The sequence below is a fragment of the Pipistrellus hanaki genome, assembly GCF_964339955.1.
Source record: "Pipistrellus hanaki genome assembly, chromosome: 1".
In the NCBI taxonomy this organism is placed as follows: domain Eukaryota; kingdom Metazoa; phylum Chordata; class Mammalia; order Chiroptera; family Vespertilionidae; genus Pipistrellus; species Pipistrellus hanaki.
Window position 1 is genome coordinate 177,052,449 of NC_140503.1, and position 19,028 is coordinate 177,071,476.

Consider the following 19,028-nt stretch of genomic DNA (forward strand, 5'->3'; position numbering starts at 1 on the left):
GGGGGCAAAGATGGTTGGCTGGCTGGCCCTGTCCCAGATTGGGGTGGGAGGGCTAATCTTGGGTGGAGCCAGGCTGGGGGAGAAGCTACAGGAGGTTGGCCAGATGGCCCCACTCCGTATTGGGCTAGGGAGCCAGTCAGGGGTGGGGCTGGCTGGGGTTGGGGGCTGAGGGCCAATTTGGGTGGATCAGGCTGATTGGGGGTAGGGCCAGCTGTGGAGAGGGGCCAAGGGAGTTTGGCTAGCAGGCCCCACCCCTGATCAGGTCAGTTCACTGGCCACAGTGGGCATTATAGTGACTGGTCATTCAGGTACTTACAGCATTATGGTTGCTGGCTTTTTATATACATACAAATTAAGTTAGGTAATTGTCGACTTTTTCACTTCCTTTAACATTCACACTATATGGAATTAACATATCATACATCAATTCCACTTCCTATTATATATCCAAAATAATTTGAAGCAGGAATTCAATGTGTGGTATATAAAGAAATATTTTTCAACCTTGAAAAAGAAGGACATTCTGACACATGCTATAACATGGACGCATCTAGAAGACATTATGCAAGTGAAATTAGCCAGTCATAAAAGGAAAAATACTGCACAATTTCACTTATGTGAGGTAACTAGAATTTTCCAATTACAGAGACAAAAACCAAAAATGGTGGTGACCAATAATGGAAGGATCAACACCATTGTAATAATTAGTTATTAACAGGAAAGAAATAAAGGGAAAGCCAAATATTATAGGCATGTCATTTGAGCAGCTTTGTCAGAAACCTGTAGCTTTACATTCCTCAAGGGCCCAAGGAAGGGGCGAGAAATCCATGCCCAGTGAAGTTGGGGTGACATGGAAAGGTTTTTGTCTGTCAGTTACTATCCGGGAAAAGCCATTGGCCAAAGTGGGCATAGCCACTGCAAGGGCAAGCAATTTGGTATACTTAATGCCTTAAACAAGGGAGTTAGCTTTCATGGGCTATCTTGGTTTCTCTTCTGCTCTTGGCTTGTTGTGCTCTCATGCATTTGCCTACATGGCTCAGGACCATGTGAATCCTGCACACAGTGGACTGATAAATTGCAACTAGCCTGATGCTGAACTGGACCCAGCTGCAAAATGAAATAGAAACTCTGGACACTGGTTTTGCTTCTAGTCCTACTGAATCTCCAACCATACTTCTTCTAGGACTGGATTAAGGTAAATAGGACTTTGGATACTCAGGACGTAGTTCCACAAATAAAAATCACTCATCATCTGGTGTGAGTCTGAAAAAATTATTTTTCTCTAGATAGTGTAAGGACAAAGGGTTATCTTCATTCCCCTGATAACAGAATAAAAACCTATTGTTGATGGATAGAACATTTCAGTTTTGGAATGTTCAGGAAATGGCCCAAGCTGGTTTGGCTCAGTTGGTGGAGGGTCAGCCTATGGGCTGAAGGCTCAAGGGTTCGATTCCAGTCAAGGGCACATGTCTGGGTTGCTCAATCCTCAGTAAGGGGCATGCAGGAGGCAGCTGATAGATAATCCTCTCTAATTATTGATGGTTCTTTCTCTCTGTCCTTCTCCCCACCTCTCTGAAATCAATAAAAATATATAATTTTAAATGTCCAGGAAATGAATGGTGATGATGTTTGCTCAACAATGTGAATGTACTTAATGTCACAAAAGTGTACACTTAAAAATTAAATGGCAAAAAGCAAACAACAAAACCTATTAAGTTGTTTTTCTCTTAAGGTTGAGATAAAACAAAGCCGAGTGATAGAATTTCAAAACTATACTATTTGAATTCTTATTCTTTAATTTGTTTGAGTCTTTCATTATTCTGTAGGAATTAATATCTGTATTACTTTAGATCTTTCTTTACATCAATTTTAGCTTACAGAAACTTTGAAGTTTTGGGCTCTATTTTTTTATCTTGAGTAAAGATTTTCATATAATTTTTTAAAGGCAACTAAAATTTAGAGAGCTAACAAAAAAATGTAATGTTATTGTAGCATAGATAGATTAATTTAAAAAGTATTTCCTTAAAAGTGCAAACATTTCCAAAATCTAACTAATAATAGGCAGCAGAGAGAAATATATTCTAATATGCAGAAATTTATATTTTTATCTTAACATAAATAAAAATAACAAGTGTACAGTTAGAGTAAAATATTTATAATTTTGACAATTTTTACTTCTTTTTAACTGACTTTTTGCAGAGAGGAAGGGAGAGGGATAGAGAGTTAGAAACATCAAGAGAGATAATCATTGATCAACTACCTCCTGCACGCTCCCTACTGGGGATTGAGCCTGCAACCAAGGTATATGCCCTCAACTGTTACTGAACCTGGGACCTTTCAGTCCATGGCCCTATGCTCTATCCACTGAGCCAAATCCGTCATGGCCAATTGTTACTTCTTGAAGTTCCAACTTGTCTTGATACAATTTTTATTATATGTACATGATAAACAATTGTAAATATATATTCCTACTCCATACTTTTTTTGTTCACTAAATGCTGTATTTACCAACATGCTATATCTACTTTTTAGTATTTCTCTTGCAAAAACAGTTTTGTCTTGAATGTTGAATTTCCAGCCAAATATATATTAATAATATCTACGATTTCATATTTTTTTCATGTTTATCAAAGTAAACTTTCAAAAGACTTACTAGTTGATTCCATAAATTGCATAAAAAATTAAACCATTGTTGGAATTAATTTAGCTAATTTTCTACTTGCAGAATATAATGTTGAAAAAAGGAAAAGTTATTTGTACACTACTGCTGCAGCAATGAAGCCAACCAATTAACATCAGTCACCTTGCTTTCACACATGCACAAATAATGAGCAAGAGATTTTTTGAGAAAAATAGTTATTCTATTGAAGTGAAAAGTCATGATTCATATACATACATATATATATGAATATAACTTTTACATTTGCACTTAACTCGTTCTCTTTGAATATACTGTTAAAATAAATAACTGACTAAATGATCCTGTCTACATTATGAAGGATAAGCTGCTTTATCTAAACACTACTGATTTAAATGTTTTTCTCATCCCAAAAGTACTTTCATAGCAACCAGTGTTTAACCAACTATCTGGCTAATAAGCCTAACCAAATTGATATATAAAATTAACTGAATTTGTTCACTGAATCAAGGAAGGATGCTACAATGAATATAGAATGTATATCCAAGGGATAGAATATTTTCTTTTTTTTTTTAAATCTTTATTGTTGAATGTATTACATATGTCCCCTTTCCCCCGATAGATCCCTTATAGCTTGCCCCTGCTCCCTGCTCCAGGCCTTCACCACCCTATTGTCTATGTCCATGGGTTATGTATATATGCATGCAAGTTCTTCCCATTCACCCATCCACTCCCACCTTCCCTCTGAGATTTGACAGTCTGTTCCATGATTCCATGTCTCTGGATCTATTTTGTTCATTAGATACCACAGATGAGTGAGATCATGTGATACTTGTCTTTATCTGACTGGCTTCATTTCTTGATATGACTGCCTCCTTCAACCAGGAAAGTAGCTTTGGCTTGAGGAAATGAGAGGTATGAATTTTAGGTCATGGGGGCCAAAGCCAATTAGCCACCTCTTTTGTAAATACAGTTTTATTGGAACACAGCCACTTAGCTATTGTCTACTGCTGCTTTCCTGCTACAAGACTGAGTCCAGTACTTGTCACAGAGACTGGGTGGCCCAAGGCCTACAATATTTAGTTCATTTTTATTTACAGAAAATATTTGCCAATCCCGAGTCAAGAATGAAACCTCAGTGTATTACCTGAACTTCCTGTGGAGCAGATACCGTCGAGTAGGAAAAAGAAAAGCCATATTATTTAAAGACAATTTCACCTTGTCTTTACTCTGTCCAGCAGTGGAAAATTACTTTAGTTGGTGCTAGAATTGTTCCCTTAATCATTTTAAGATAATTCTACTATGTGCTTGAATCAAATGGGCATGAGAATGCCTTATTACCTTTAGAAATTGCAACCATGGTTTCTGAGGGACTACGCTTGTATTTGGAATGTTACTATTCATTGCAAGAGCTTTACTAAATATTTTTTTTTAAAGCTAGAGTTACTGCTCTCACACTTGTAAAATATATCCTTGGAACAAGATACCAAATTATGCAAACTGTGTGGGTTTTAAAGTGTGACCAGAGAGGCTGTTAGGAAACTAACTCTCAACTACTTTTCCAGTTGGAGGCAACTTATGCTTTTTAATCACTAACTCGCCACATCCCACTGTATTTTGCATAGATAATAATGCATTCAATGATTTTGGCTTCAAAGGCTAATGTGGTCATGAAAATTCAGTGTTTGTAGCCACTCAAACTAATTGTTCCATTGGAAATATAATGAAGAAGCCATAAAGGAATTTCATAGATTTTTCTAAGTGCTGGAGCAAGAAATGATCTCTCGTGGTTAGTTCCTTTTTGAAACATTATTTTCTGTGCTTCACAGCTTTTACTAACAGAATAAGAAATATTTGGGATATATTTATGCATTAAAGGAATATGGACATTCCTGGCCAAGGCACAGATGGTAAGAATTAAAGTTCAGTCCAAGGGACAAGTTTCAAGATATGAATTGTGAGAGACTGATAAATGATTTAAAAAGAAGTTAACTGTAGAGTGTGAAATCCTTCTAACACATGAAGCTATTACAATATTGCCAATTACCAGGTGATTCTCTAAATGTGTTTTCATAGATCTCTTTAAAGATAGAGTACATTTATTTTTATTATTTAAAAATTATATATTTTTATTGTTTAAAGTAATACAAATAGTAGTAAATATGTCTCCTTTTTTCCCCATTGACCTCCCCACAGCCGCCCCTACCCCAGCACATGCCCTCACCCACCCCCAGTATCTTGTGTCCACTGGTTATGCTTATCTGCATTCACACAAGTCTTTCGGTTGATCTCTTACCCCCCATCCCAACCTCCCCTTTCTTCCTGATTTCAGAGAGTAAGGTAGAGGTATAGAAAGATAGAAATATTGATAATAAAAGAGAATCATTGATTGGCTGACTCCTGCACACCCCACATTGGAGATCAAGTCTGCAACCTGGGCATTTGCCCTGAGCTGGAATGGAACAAGACTTCCTGGTTCATAAGTTGAATGCTCAGCCACTGAGCCACACTAGCCAGGCAAGTACATTTATTTTTTAAGATATAAAATTGTTAAGCTAGTGCTTGTGCCATTTGACATGTAATAGACAAAACACTGATGCCAATATGGATCAGGAAAAAAAATGGAAATACAATAAAACAAAAGAATATGGCAAAACCATAACAATCCAAAAGAAGACATAGGCAGTAAAATTTCAGACATCTCTCACAGCAATATGTTTGCCACTACATCTCCTAGGGCCAAGGAAACAAAGGAAAAAATAAACAAGTGGAACTACATCAAACTAAAAAGCTCTGTACAGCAATAGAAACCACTAACAAAATGAAAAAAAAAAGAACACACTATATGGGAGAACATATTTGCCAATGATACATTTGATAAGGAATTAATTTCCAAAATATGTAAAGAAATTATACAACTCAACACCAAGAAGACAACCCAGTTTTAAAAAAAAAATGGGCAAAGGACCTGAATAGATACTTCTTCAAATAAGACATAAAGATAGATGACCAATAGACATGTGAAAAAAATGTTCAACATCACTAATCATCAGAGAGATGCAAATTTAGACTACAATGAGATATCACTTAACATCTTCCAGAATAACTACCATAAATAAGCCAAAAAACAAGTGCTGGCAAGGATGTGGAGAAAAGGAAACCCTAATACACTGTTGGTGGGAATGCAGACTTGTGCAGCCACTATGGAAAACAATATGGAGTTTCCAAAAAAAAAATTAAAAATGGAATTACTGTTTGACCCAGCTTATCCCACTTCTGGGAATATATCATAAGAATCTTGAAACACCAGTCAGGAATAACATGTACCCCTATGTTGTTTACAATAGCCAGGATCTGGAAACAGCTTAAGTGCCCATCAATAGATGAGAGGATATAGAAGCTGTGGTACATTTACACAATGGAATACTATGCAGCTATAAAAAACAAGGAACTCTTCCCTTCTGTGACAGCATGAATAGACCTGAAGATTATTATGCTAAGCAAAATAACCCAGTCAGAGAAATACAAATATCATGTGATCTCACTTCTTTGTGGAATCTATTGAATAAAATAAACTGCAAAACAAAATAGGACCTGAGACATGGTACAAATTTATACATGTCAGAGGGGAGGTGGGTAGGGTAGACCCTATGAAAGAAGGTGAAGAGTTAAACCAAAGAACAAATATGTAAGGCCCATGGATCCAGACAACAATGTGGGGAGGGCTAGAGGAAGGTGAGAGTGGGGTCTGGGTGGTGGTGGGCAAAGGGGGAGAAATTGGGGGACATCTGTAATAATGTCAACAATAAAAATAAAATTCAAAAAGGTTATAATACATCTGGTATTTTAGCTAAATGCTTATTGTTGAATACAATGTTAGTTTCTTGCGTTAAATGAACCCCACTAAATTAGAAACATCTGTTCTGTGTTCAGATCATCACTGAAGTCATCTACACATAGAGCTTCTTTTATTGAAAGATATTTATATATATTCCTTTAATAGTGGGGTAATTTAGGTTATCTATTCTTGAATGACTGTCAATGCTTTTTATACAGGGAAGGGAAAAAATAGGTTTAAAATTGTGAGTAATGTGAAACAATAATTATGCTTATATTATTTATTTATTATTGTATTATATATTTTATTATTTATAAACGTACTTTTGTCCACACATGTACTTCCAGAAATTTATACATTTCATGCTCATTAACAAACATATTAGCACACATTTATTTTCAACTTTCCTTGGATTCCATTTAATATCTATAGAATCTTTAGTTATGACCCAAATTCTATTTCTACATTGGTACATTTTTTCTTTAAAAAAATATTTTGAAATAGATAGACTTTTTGAAAATTTGCAAAGGCATTTTCTGTATAGTCTTCTCCCATATTCCACTATCCTCTGAAGAACCTGGAAAGAAATTGGTTAGTTTGAAAGAAAGTCTGCTCATTTCCAAAACCCAAGAAAATTTATGGAGCATTATCAGGGATCGCGGAGCAGTTACTACTAAAACCTGCCTTCCCTATCCATCCTCAAGGGTGTATCATTTCCCTTCTCCCCAATAAATCTTTCCATAACTTAATCTCCTCCACCCTGGGTGCCCTTTGAAATTCCTTTCTCATAACACCACAGCAACACATTTTGCCTACACGGAGACCACTCCTTGTACTGACGTTAGTTCCTGGGTTTAATTCCTTCATGCTTGAGTTCAGTTAAAAGGCCCCTTTAGATTCCATACTAACTGTATTTTCCAATCCAATCGCCATGAAAAAGAATGGTCATATTTTATCTTCCACCTAATCAGTTCCTCGTTTTGAATTTTTAATGTATTTTTAGAACCTCACCAGGGAAAGTGCAGCTATTTATAAAGTCCCCTGTTGAAGACACCAGTATCTTCTACAAGACCAGAGACATGGCGAAACAGGACAACACGGACTGTGCAGGGAGCCAGGCTCTGTAAGGAGCCGGGCCCTGTGCCAGGCCATATACGTTAAGTGTTGGGTAAAGGTTTGCCTTTATGATTTCTTGTAGCTTATGGAATACAACTTTATGCCATGGGCTATGTGTAAGGTGACCAGACATTCCTCTTTGGGCGGGACAGTCCCGATTTTCAACAATTTGCCCCTCGTCCCATAGCGTTTAATCAGGACTGTTTAAAACGCTGCAGGACTCGGGACAAATTGTTAAAAATCGGGACTGTCCCGCCCAAAGTGAGACATCTGGTCACCTTAGCTATGTGGTATGTTTAATTTGGTGGTGCCTTCTGCTTATGGAGTTTTTGTCCACAACCGAGTGACAGTTCATAAAAACAGGGAGGAAGGCAAAAGTACTTGAACCTTTTGAAAGGTGTAGGGCTCCTCAGGAATGCCAAGGCATTGCACAAATTAGATGGGTTTATGTGCGCTAATGCAAATACTAAAGGAAGGATGGGTCAGTGGCTTCTACCGGGCTGAAAGAGCATCTCAAATATGTTATTGCAGAGGCCTTAGGAAGTGAGCACAGATGAAGGGAAATCTCAATTAGAAAATGATTAGAAGTCATGGGTGACTTCTCCCAAATTGGTCTAATAGTTGACCAGGGGAGCATTCACAATCCCAAGGCCCCTTTTGCAGGCATAGGCAGTGTTATGTTGCAGGCTATTGCTGGCTTGCAATACAGGTGCAAGATTTTTTTTTTTTTTGATTGTTTGTCTGAGACAAAGATTTGATTGTAAGGAAATGGATATTTCCAGTCTTTTTATGCATTTATGTGCAGAACAGTTTCTACTGCAGTTAAAATGCAAAGATCTAAGTTTGCTTGTTCTATAGAGCACAGGGGAATTTCCAGCTTTAAATTGTTAGAGCTCGGCTTATGTAGACATGACTAAATACACCGAATCAAATTCCATCCTGCATTTTGGGGCCGTGGAGGATTCTGTGCAGGGATATAGAGACTTGTCCACAGCTCAGGAATGAAAAATACTCTGCAAAAATATTAGACTGTATTTTTAAGGTGAGGAAATTATGGTTGGTGGGTATGTAGATACTGCCTGTACCCAGAGGGACCATTCCTGAGCAATCGATGATATTGAAAATGGTGGGGAAAGTACACACACACACACACACACACACACACACACACACCCCGTTTCTTCCTGCTGCAGCACAGGTTTTAGGAATAGCAGCTTTGGTTTAGCAATCTGCTGAGCCTGATTCTCCACCTGATACAAATGTGGGGACCTTTCCTCCGAGGCAGAACTCACAGAACTGTTGGCCTGTAGATGTGGTAAATGCGATACAACACAATTAAGTTCTTGTTGGGACTTTTCCTAATTGAATGTTAATGAATTCATCATGGATCCCAGACAGCTGGCACAGACTGCTCGGCGTTCCAGACTGCCTGCTATTTCTGAATTTTGGCTAAAACCAAAGATACATTTTCTATCCACTCCTTCCCTCCCCTATGAATCACACTGTCTAGGACTTTAGTAAGACTAAGTACTGAGTACTGGCACAGCTGGCATAGGACCAGGATGGCTTTCTTTCCCAAATTTGGTGGTTACATGGTGAGTTCTCCGATGATGTTTCTTAATATTTTGGTCTTTTTAAAACAGGAGTAATTCTCTTGTATAAATGCATGAGGATTTGTTTATTTAGTGGAACTTTGGCTTGGTTACTGTTTGGGGTTTTATATATAGCTGAAAACAAGAAACAACATGGATGCAATTTTAAAAGAGGAAGAAGACAGACAAAGCCAGTTTGTCTCAGTGGATAGAGCACATGTGTCAAACACAAGGCCCTCGGGCCAAATCCAGCCCGCCTGGCCTTGCAATGTGGCCCGCACCATGCTGTCATCACTGCACTCCGCTGTCAGTTTATGACATTGTCAGTTTATGACTGTTCAGTAAACCATTCGGCCCGCGATTTAGGCTGGATTTTAGATTTTTGCCCCTTCTCTGATTGAGTTCGACACCCCTAGGATAGAGTGTTGGCCTGCGGACTGAAAGGTCCCAGGTTCGATTCCAGTCAAGGGCATGTACATTGGTTGCTGGCACATCCCCGGTGGGGGTGTGCAGGAGGCAGCTGGTCGATGTATCTCTCTCATCAATGTTTTTAGCTCTCTATCCCTTTCCCTTCCTCTCTGTGAAAAATCAATAAAAAAAAAAAAAAATATATATATATATATATATATATATATATTTTTTTTTTTTTAAATAAATAAAAGAGGAAGAAGACAGACACAAAATCTACATATGTTGTTACCATTCCATTTAGACAACATTCTAGAGTGTCAAAACTATGCAATAGAAAGCAGTTGAGTGGGATTCCAAGGTTCACTGAAAAGTTCTCCAGAGGAGACGTTTGGGGTGACATAAATGTTATTTATCCTGATTGCTATAGTGGCTACAGGACTACATCCATTTAAAAAATATACTGCATTTTATGCTTAAATTTGGTAGCTTAAAAATATAATTAGGCCGAAACTGGTTTGGCTCAGAGGTAGAGCGTCGGTCTGCAGACTGAAAGATCCCAGGTTCAATTCTGGTCAAGGGCATGTACCTTGGTTACAGGCACATCCCCGATAGGGGGTGTGCAAGAGGCAGCTGGTTGATGTTACTCTCTCATTGACGTTTCTAGCTCTCTATCTCTCTCCCTTCCTCTAAAACAATAAAACATATTTAAAACAATATATATATATAATTAGAACAATTACAGACTTAATGTTGAACCAAAACAATTTCAGGCTCTGAAGAAACTTTACCAGTTACCAAACCAAACAGCACAGGCTGTAGCTGCACCAAGAACACGAGCTTTCGGAAAAGGACGTATGTGGGACTCCACAGGAAAAAAGAATCAGGAAATGGTTTTCAATTTAAATTTAACTTAAACTGTGGTCTTTGGATATTTCAGTGAGAAGGACAAAATGTCTATTTTTTAACTTAAGTAAGATATTTATTATTTTTAAATTTAAGAAGACTAATGTTTAACTTTAAATGTTCTCTGACAATTTGTTAATCACAAAGGGATTAATAATCAAATTTGGTCAAAAGACAAATACTTAATTAGGATATTTTAAACTCTGTTCATGATGTGTTTTTTTGTTTGTTTGTTTGTTTTTGTTTTTGTTTTTGTGTGTGTCTGTGTATGTGTTTTAAAATCTTTGTTGTGGTTTTGGTATACACTTAGTTTGAAGGATATATTGGCTTCTTCAAGTAGCTAAAAGCTTTTTCTTATACCTCATACTCTCTGGAAGAATTTGGATAAGATTGGGATCAGCTGTTCCTTGGGAGTTTGGCCTGCCCTTGACTGTGACCCACTTGCACATTAACATATTCAAAAACCAAAAATGGGGTTAGGGACATATTTGTTGGATTAATGTAACTGAAAATTATTTCCCCCACATTTATTATATTTTTGTACATAATTTTATTTGTAACTTTTAACTACCGTTCTCCTTGCACATTCTTTAACTTATTTTTTGTGTTTTCTTTTATTTTTTTAATTAAATTATTATCATAGTTTAACATTAACTCCCCCTCCCATACAGACCCTCCCTCCCAGAGTTTTGTGTCCATTGGTTGTACTTATATGCATGTATATAAGTCCTTCAGTTGATCTCTTCTCTTATCTCCCCCAGATCTCCCTCCCCTCCCCGCTAAAATTTGACAGTCTGCTTGTTGCTTTACTGTCTCTATATCTATCTTTTGTTTCATCAGTTTATAATGTTCTTTATTATCCATAAATGAGTGAGGTCATGTGGTGTTTCTCTTTCATTGATTAGCTTATTTCACTCAGCATGATGTTCTCCAATTCCATCCAGGTTGCTGCAAATGATGAAAATTCCTCCTTTTTTATGGCAGCATAGTATTCCATTCTGTAGATATACCATAGTTTTTTTTTATCCAATCATTGCTGATTGGCACCTAGGCTGTTTCCAAATCCTAGCTATTGTAGATTGTGCTGCTATGAACATAGGGGTGCATATATCCTTTCTGATTGGTGTTTCTAGTTTCTTGGAATATAATCCTAGGAGTGGTATTACTGGGTCAAATGGGAGTTCCATTTTTAGTTTTTTTGTTTGTTTGTTTGTTTGTTTTTTAATATATTTTATTGATTTTTTACAGAGAGGAGAAGAGAGGGACAGAGAGCTAGAAACGTCGATGACAGAGAAACATCTACCAGCTGCCTCCTGCACACCCCCTACTGGGGATGTGCCCGCAACCAAGGTACATGCCTCTGACCAGAATTGAACCCGGGACTTTTCAGTCCGCAGACCTATGCTCTACCACTGAGCCAAACCGGTTTTGGCCCATTTTTAGTTTTTTGAGGAAACTCCATACTGTTCTCCACAGTGGTTGCACCAGTCTGAATTTCCACCAGCAGTGCATGAGGGTTCCTTTTTCTCCGCAACCTAGCCAACATTTGTCGTTTGTGGATTTGTTGATGTTGGCCATTCTGACAGGTGTGAGATGCTACTGCATTGTTGTTTTGATTTGCATCTCTCGAACAATTAGTGACTTTGAGCATGTTTTCATGTGCTTCTTGGCCTTCTTTCTGTTTTCTTTTGAAAATATTCTATTTAGGTCCATTGCCCATTTTTTAATTGGATCATTCATTTTCCTTTTAGTTAGTTGTATAAGCTGTCTGTAGATGTCGGAGATTAAACCTTTATCAGTGATAACATTTGCAAATATGTTCTCCCAAACAGTGGGCTTTCTTGTTTTGTTGATGGTTTCTTTTGCTGTAAAAAAGCTTTTTATTTTGATGTAGTCCCATTTGTTTATTTTCTCTTTAGCTTCGATTGCCCTAGGGGCAGTATCAGTGAAGTTCTTTTGGCATATGTCTGAGATTTTGCTGCCTGTGGATGCCTCTAGTATTTTTATGGTTTCCCATCTTATGTTTAAGTCCTACATCCATTTTGAGTTTATTTTTGTGTATGATGTAAGTTGGTGATCTAGTTTCATTCTTTTGCATGTATCTGTCCAATTTTCCCAACACCATTTATTGAAGAGACTGTCTTGACTCCATAGTATATCCGTGCCTCCTTTGTCAAATATTAATTGAGCATAGTGATTTGGGTTGATATATGGGTTCTCGATTCTATTCCATTGATCTATATGTCTGTTCTTGTGCCAGTACCAGGCTGTTTTGAGAACAGTGGCTTTGTAATACAGCTTGAAGTCTGATATTGAGATCCCTCCTACTTTACTCTTCTTTCTCAGGATTGCTGTGGCTATTTGGGGTCTTTTATTGTTCCAAATGAACTTTTGGAGAGTTCTTTCTAGGTCATTGAAATATGCCGTTGGTATTTTAATGGGGAGTGCATTGAACCTATAGATTGCTTTAGGAAGTATGGACATTTTGATGATGTTGATTCTACCAATCCATGAACATGGTATGCTCTTCCATCTGTTTACATCTTCCTCTATCTCATTTTTCAGTGTCATGTAGTTTTCCTCATATAGGTCCTTTACTTCCTTAGTTAAGTTTATTCCTGGGTTCTCTTTTAAAATACCTGAGTTAAAATAATATATTTTTATTCCACCTTTTAGTAATGCAAATGTGGAAGCATACACATTTTCCTCTGAGTACAACTTTGGCCATGTTTCACAGATTTTTAGTTATCTTCTAAATATGCCACAATTCTGTTTTTGCTTTGTTTTATGTGTGCTGGGTCTCTTTTCATAAAACTTTGTATATTTCCTATTCTTGCTATTTAATTGTTGATGATGTATTCTGTCCTAATTCTAATGTTCTTAGGTTTTTATAGAGGTCTTCTTTATCTTTGCTATTTTCTTTTCTTTCTTCTTTTAAATATATTTTTAACTAGAGGCCCAGTGCACAAATTTTGTGCACAGGGTGTGTGTGTGTGTGTGTGTGTGTGTGTGTGTGTGTGTCCCTCAGCCCACACCCTGTGTGTCCCTCAGCCCACACCCTCTCCAATCGACTGCTGGCTCCCAACTGCTTCTGCCTGCCAGCCTACTCACCCCTAGCCACTCCTCTGCCCTCCTGATTAATGCCTAACTGTTCCTCTGTTGGCTCAAGTGCCCCTAACTGCCCATGCCTGCTGGCATAGGTCACCCTGAACTGCCCTTCCCTGCCAGCCTGGTCCCCCCCAACTGCCCTCCCTTGCAGGCCTGGTCCCCCCCAACTGCCCTCCTCTGCTGGCCTGATTGCCCACTACTGGCCTCCACTGCTGGTCATCTTGTGGTGGCCATCTTGGTCCACATGGGGTGGCCATCTTTGAATAAATAGGGGCAGCCATCTTCTATGTTGGAGTGATGTCAGTTTGCATATTACTCTTTTATTAAATAGGATGATTTCAGAGAGGAAAGGAGAGGGAAAGAGATAGAAAGATCAATGATGAGAGATAATCAATCATTAATCAGCTGCCTCCTGTACTTCTCTCATTGGGGTTTAAATCTGCAACCTGGACATGTGCCCTTACCAGGAATTGAACCATGATCTTCCAAGTTGAAGTTCAACCACTGAGCCATTCAGGCTGGCAATTTTCTTAATTTAGATTGAAATATGTCTATGCATAGTTTCTATGCTCCCTTTTTCTGTCTCCTTGCATTATCTGAGAAGACAAATACATTTTTCTATCATTCCTGTATTTTTAGCATTTTTGTTTTATGTATTTTGCTACTATTTACATTTTAATTTTAATTTATTTTCTGACATTATTTAACATTGTGGCCTCTGTTATCTTTTTGCTTGCATTTCCCTATATCTCTCTCATTCTTTTACATTCAAGTATTTTAAATCACTTGATTGTATTTGTGTCTATTTATAAACAATACACAGTAGTATTTTACAACCCTATATAGTTGAATTTAATTTTATAACTCTGCATATTATATTATTACATTTTCATGTATTGATTTGACATGTAATTTTGGTTTCATTCCTGTCATCTTATTTGATTTTCTGTTTTTTACTGTTTCCTAGCAATTGCCTTTGTTTTTTAGCATGTGCTTTATGGTTTGTATTATTTTTTTATCTATGTTTCCTACTGATTACATAATAATTATAGAATGTTTTCTGCTCTTTAGCAGAACTTTCTTTATATGTTTATATCAAAATTTTAATTCTTATTTTTTTATATATAAACTTCAGAAACCAAGCATAGAGTAATGACTCTCTTTATAGAAACTAAATCAATTTATTTGCCTTCTACCACCCTTCTCACATTACTTTTTTTATATTTGAGATTTTTCTATCAGACTTTTTGTAGATAAATTAGCATACATTTTTCATTAGATGGCAAATTTTTCACAAGTTTAATATAACTTCATGTCCACAATTATCATAGTTAAATTAACACAATTCTGTTTTAATCAAAAGGTTCAAAGCTACCCCAACCATTTTAATACTTTTGGTTCTGTTTTTTTTGGTTTTTATTTGTGTTTATTCAGTAGTATACTAGTAGATGGTGACATAAAGTGGTTTTTATTTGGAGATTATATAGAGTTTATGCTTCCACAAAGAGGTTGGAGACTTTATTTTCAATTATTTGGGTGTTGTTTGATTTTTGTACTCTTTGATTAATATATTACAATCTGTCAATCTATTGAGTATTTCCTTTTGGAGGCATTTTCAAAGGCTGGTTATACAGCAGTACACAAGTATCAAGAACCTCAACTTTGATAGAGCCCCCATTGCATTAAGAATGTAATTAACCAGTAAACAAGCACATATATAGGATATGCACTAACATATAGTCAATATGCTATATATGCTATGTTTTGGAAGTATGTTAAGGACAGGCATCTGAGAATATATAATTTACTATCAGACAGGAGAGGACCTAAGCAGAGGAAATAGCAAATGCAAATATTCTGGGACTTTAAAAACCCTTGAGTTTGCTAAGAATAGTGTAGAGACCAGTCTGGGCAGAGAAAATCACTGGATGGAGTATCTATATATTAAAGCCAAGTGACCAGGATGATGAAATATCTGGAACGACTGGAATGACTCGTCACTAAGATGTGCACTGCAGCAGCCAACTGGCCTGATTGGGGTCCCGAAAGGTACCCCCAAGCCTATGGTGGCCCTTCCCTTTCTGCAGGCCTGGCTCCTGATTGCCCCTCCACCTGGATTGGGGTGGGACTGGCCAGCCAATATCCCATGTCCCTCCCCTCAGCCGACAGGCCCTGATCAACCAATTGGGGCCAGGCCCTGGGCTGGGACACAGAACCACATTGGGTGGTGGTGGAGGCAGGTGGTGAGGGAAGGAGGAGGTGGGGAAACAGGGAAATGAGGAACCTGATTGGCCCTGATCACTGGCCAGGTCTAGGGACCCCACCTGTGCATGAATTTTGTGCATGGGGCCTCTAGTGTGCCATAAGAGGTTAGAGAGGTAGCTATGGGTCAGATCACTTAGGTAAAAGTAGCTTGGATTTTAATCTAAGTGTAATGAAAGTCATTGCAATGTTCTGAAAAAAGGGGGGTTGAATGATTTTATTAACTTAAACATTCCTATAGCCACTGTTTTATAAATAAACTTTGGATTCACCCAATGTTACTGAGAGTCCTAAGATTAGATTGCTGAATAATTTTTGTTCTTAAAGGTTAATAACTTCTTTCCAGGCTTATTCATTTTGCCTACAAATTTATTGTGTGTGGTTTTTAATATGCTAAGTGCCTGTGACACCATACATTTTCCCAAAGTATATTATTTCTTTAAATTGAATTTAATTGAGCCAGTGGAACATCATTTCCTTATTGGCCAATGCATAGGTTAACTATTTCCACACACACACATACACACACAAAAAAAATGTCATGCAAGTAATCATCTAAACATAAACATTCATTGATTTTAGACAATTACTGATATAAGATCACAGGTCAGAGTGTTTGCCAGGGAGCTGGTTGATAAAAGCTGGGGTCAGCTGGGCATGGCTCCAAGCTATACTTTGAGACTATGTTTGTCCCCATGTTGATTACTTCCTCTGGAACAGTGAGTGGGTTAGGAATTTGGAGATGCCAATGAGAGGCATGGACATTAGGGCACAGAAGATCTTCTCACAAGGATGGAAAAAGCTCAAGGAAAGCTAGAGGAAATGTGATATGCTTAGGGTTTGTGCGCTTATTTTTCCTGACACATTTCTGTGGTCTAAATAACAATCCTGGACAAGTCCATCAACAGTGAGCAGTGAAGTAAATTCTACCTTCAGTGACAAAACAACAGCCCTGGCCTCTGTGGCTCAGTGATGGAACATTGACCTATGAACCAGGAGAGCACAGTTCAATTCCTAGTCAGGGCACATGCCCAGGTTATGATCTACATCCCTGATGTGGAGCTTGAAGGAAGCAGCTGATAAGTGATTCTCATCATTGATGTGTCTATCTCTATCTCCCTCTCCCTTCCTTTCTAAAATCAATTAAATAGATATATTTTTTAAAAAGGAAACAAAACAAAATCTCAAAACTACAAAGTCACATAAACAAAGGCTGTGAATGCAAAGTGGAATGAAGACCTATGAGCAAAAATGCAAATTGCCATTGTCAAATTTATTTTATTGTTGTCTGAGAGAAATGCACATATTTTTGTTAAAGATTCTAGTTTTCCTTTATTTCATTGCTATTTCTTTTTTTTCTTGAATATTTCCTATTTATTACCTTTGTTCTTTTTTTTCAGGTAAATAATATCACTACTTCAGATCTCTCCAGTCTGTCCTCTTTATTGTATTTTTTCTGTAAATTGGATGGCTTTCTTTGCCCTGTGCTACCACATTATGTCTGATTTTCTTAGGTCTGTCCTCCATGGAATTAATTTGTCTTTCTACATTGTTGATTCTCTCTTTTCTGTTTTATTTCTACTTTGTGATATCTAATTGTGGTTTTTCTTCCCAATTTATTCCATTAGTTTGCCAAGCTTAGTCTTCATCATAGTCCACTGTTTTTTATTTTTTTTAAGTAGAGTTTCTGGCTTGGATTTTTTTGTAACTTAGAGTAGAAATGTAAATATGCACTAAATAACCATCCCCCCATTTTCATTTATTTTTGTATGATATCTGCTACATTTCTTTTTCTGTTTACTACATTTTATATTCATGCATCTCTTTCTTTTTGTTCTTTTGTTTGGACAAAGTTAATTTTAGCCACACCTAATTGTCAATATTAAGTATTGGCATAATGCATTGTCTTCTAATGAGACCGCCTTTTCTTCTCTGAATATATTCTTTTCCTAGTCCCAGAGCAAAAAATAAACACACACCAAAGTGCCATAAAGATATATTTTGACTGAACTGCTCAGTTGTATATTAAATTACCCATCTTATATGTTAATTTTGAGTTGTCATTATCCTCATGAAATTACTTTAAAACTGGACTTTTTTGTTATGCTGTAAACCTACTTATTCTTCAAGCTACCCATATCATTAAATGACAGCCCTATCAACTCCACTGAGAGGCAACCCTTTTTTAATTGAAATTAAACAGTAGTTTATTTGAAAGATAATGTTCTAAGTTTGTAGTATGAGGTTGTGACCATTTCCCTAACATTTTAGCATGGATAAAGGGTCTTTTTGATACATGTTGTTGTTTTCAAGGATGGGCTATTGTAATTCTGCTTCCTGTTTTTCAGAAATTCAATTAGTCTTGATTAGATAAGAGGATAGCTGTCATTCAGATGAATTGCTTTTGAAAAACAGAAAAGAAATTTCCAAAATGGAAACAATTAATTAATGGGACTTTCTATAAATAACTACACTAATTTTTTCTAGAAATAATATAATTTAATATTATTAATTTATAATAAATAAATAAATAAATAAACCCTGCCTGTCAAAAACCTCATCTCTAAGGGGTTCACATAGTCTTTTTCTTTCTTCCTCTTTCTGTCTCTCCCTTCCTCTCTTTAGAATCAATAATTATTTTCAAATTTCTAGACAAATCAGAAGTTATCGCTTGATAATTACACCTGCTTATACTGAGAATTATTCCTACTGATTCAGAAACATGTCTTTTCCAAACGTAAAAGCTTTTGAAATGCATTTTGTTCAATCAGTTCTATGAATATTTCAGTTATATTTGCTAAGAATTGTTAGTTTATTTTAAAATTTCAAAGTAATTTTAATTTTAAATATATTAACTATTACAGTTGTAAATTAGAAGAAACAATTATTGAACATTAAGAAAAAAGAAAAAAAAAAAAAACCCTAGATGGTTTGGCTCAGTGAATAGAGTGCCAGTAGGCAGACTTAAGTGTCTTTGGTCCTTTTTTGGTCAAGAGCCAGTAAGTTGGTTGCAGCTTTATCCCTGGCGTTGGTCTGGGCACATGTGGGAGGTAACCAATCAATGTGTCTCTCACATCTATGTTGCTCAATCTTTTCTCCTCCTTTCTACTCTCTCTAAAAATCAATAGAATAATATCCTTGGATTAGGATTAACAAAAAA